Genomic DNA, 2,581 nt, shown 5'->3' with positions numbered 1-2,581 from the left:
AAGCCTCCACAATAGTGGCAGCCTTAATGAAAGTTTTATATAAGATCCTTTATGCTCATTACTTAACCAGTTGTTGGTTTTCTTCTTTTTACAACATGTGTTTAGTGTAAGAAACATAAAGAAATGTTCAGTTATTATCAGAATATAAGTCTGCTTAGGTGAAAAGAATACCTTTCCATGGAACTGGATAGTCCTGCAACCAATCAGAGCATTTATCGGTCTACGGATGTGGTGGCATGTTCCTCCTTTTGAGGGATGCACAGTATTTATACAAGTTCCACTAACTTTTGTATATTAGCTTGTCTGTTGTTAAGTGAATGAGAAAATGTCTCATTATACATGTAAGTGGAGACTGTTTTAATTTTGACCAATTTCCTTAAAAAGTGATAAACTTACTAAAAAACATGCAGGTGGCAAACTTTAATTTTTATGCTGAAAAAGCTCTTGAATTTAAGTTTTACTTACCCCATTCAGTAATACATAAGATGTTATAATCCCTTGTGCCAAAATCCCAGGCACTGCTTCCCATAACAAACTATGTGGCACTGACCCAAAAGCATTAGCCAGGTCTAAGAATACAACATGCAGGTCTCTCTTCTCTTGCTTTGCTAACTGAATTTGGTGCCAAATCATACTGGTGTGCTCTAAGCATCCAGAGAAGCCGGGGATCCCAGCCTTTTGCACCGATGTATCAACTAGTCTGTTTTTCACCAAGTAACTGGACAACCTCTGTCCCCTCAACATTAAGCAGACTAATTGGTCTAAACTGGCTTATTTCCAACGAGTCCCTCTCTTTGGGAATAAAAATCCCCCCGTGCCCTGCACCATGCCTTGGGAATAACCTGTTTCTTCCATACTACTTTCATCAATTTCCACAGGAACCTCAGCACATCTGGTGCACTCTTATACAGCCGGTAGGGGACCCCATTAGGTCCCGGGGCTGAAGAGGCTCTTGCACGTCTTACCACTTCTTGAACCTCTTTCCACCTTGGTGGGCTGTCATCACACTGGCTAACTATTTCACCAATAGGTGGAATATCAGAGGGTAGTGCCAACTCTCTAAACCGGTCCGTATCTTTGTGCACCTCCTCCAAGTACTCCTCAAGCTTCTCTTTTGGTACCGTAAGGCTACCATTCTTTTCCTTACTAAATAGTGACTTCACAAACCTAAATGGGTCCTTATAAAATGATAATCTAGCCCGCTCTTTCCTTTTCCTATTTTTCCTAATGTTCTCCGCCCTTCTTAATGCTGCCAATCGCTTCCTAACATCTGCCTGTAAACAATCAATACCTTCCTTCTCTTCAACTGTAGCTTTCCTCCACTGCTTCTTAAGGAGTCTCCTCTCCTGTACGAGCCTATCGATCTCTTGCTGACGCCTCGATCTAACCACTTGTCCCTCTTGCTTCTTCTGTTTCTCAGCCACACCAAATCTTTCCTTACCATAACCATAAATAAGATCTCCCATTTTCTCCAACTTACTCTCCGCCGTCCCTTTAAGTCTACCTAGTACACTAACCAAATCGCTATTGATGTCCTCCCACTGCCTAATATCTGATGCACCTGGCCATTTGATCCTTGCTTTCTGACTGCTAATTTTCTCCCTTTTTGGCTGGCTGGCCTCTCTGTCTGCCTCAGTGCTTGCACCTGCCTCAACATTAGGGGTGCTGATGTCCTGCGAACTGTGGGTTAACTCCTGTCGCTGGACTTCAACCGACCGACGTAATGCACTTCTTAAGAAGTAGCTATCAATGCGGGGTCCCTGTGTTCCCTCTGCCAAACACTTTTTTCTCCCTTGGTGGATTCTGAGGCCCTTTACTGTTGTTATCTTTTGCCAGCCGCACACACAAACACGCTGCTTCTTTCCATCTCTATCTGAACTAGTAGCTTCCAATAACGTGCCTTGCCTACTCGGTGTCAAATTCATTCCTGGGTCAAAAGCCGTGTCAGTCCAAACTGAGTCATCTTCCGCCCCTGCTCTCGCTGACTCTAGGGGTATTTTATCGTTAATCGTACTTGTAGCAAGTTAGGGTGTAGCCCATGGCTTATTAAAGCCTGGGCTACTGCCACAATGAGCTGCTAACCCACTGTAGCCCCGGTGGGGACTGTTCCCTCCTGTCAGCTGTCTTTCCATGCTGTCACAAGGTCTTTCCCTAGTTGTCAGCTGCACTATTCGCAACAGTCACTAGCCTAGGCTAGATATAGCATTCAGTAATACACAGGATAAGATGTTATAATCCCTAGTGCCAAAATCACCGGCAAAACACATTTAGAGGCCCTGTTCAGCTAAGAGACCCTACCAAACCTATGGTCATGTGATATGACAATTAACCTATAATCTACATAAACTAAGTAAGAGCTGCTGGCTTGTAAGCCCATTGAGCAGTATACTTCAGACATTGTAAAACATAAACTAACTAAACGCTGCTGGCTTGTATGGCCCGCTCAGCAGCTAACCATAGCTACCAAGTAACATGAAGACAACAGCAGTATGCAGCATATCATTGGGGTTTTCAAGTGGGCACCTCCTTTCACCGATGTTTCGTTAAGTTAGGCCCACGACACCTCGAGAAGGCTTAACAG

The sequence above is a fragment of the Chelon labrosus genome (genome assembly GCF_963514085.1).
Source record: "Chelon labrosus genome assembly, chromosome: 2".
NCBI lineage: Eukaryota > Metazoa > Chordata > Actinopteri > Mugiliformes > Mugilidae > Chelon > Chelon labrosus.
The sequence above is the reverse complement of the archived record's forward strand: the minus strand, read 5'-3'. Positions refer to the sequence as shown.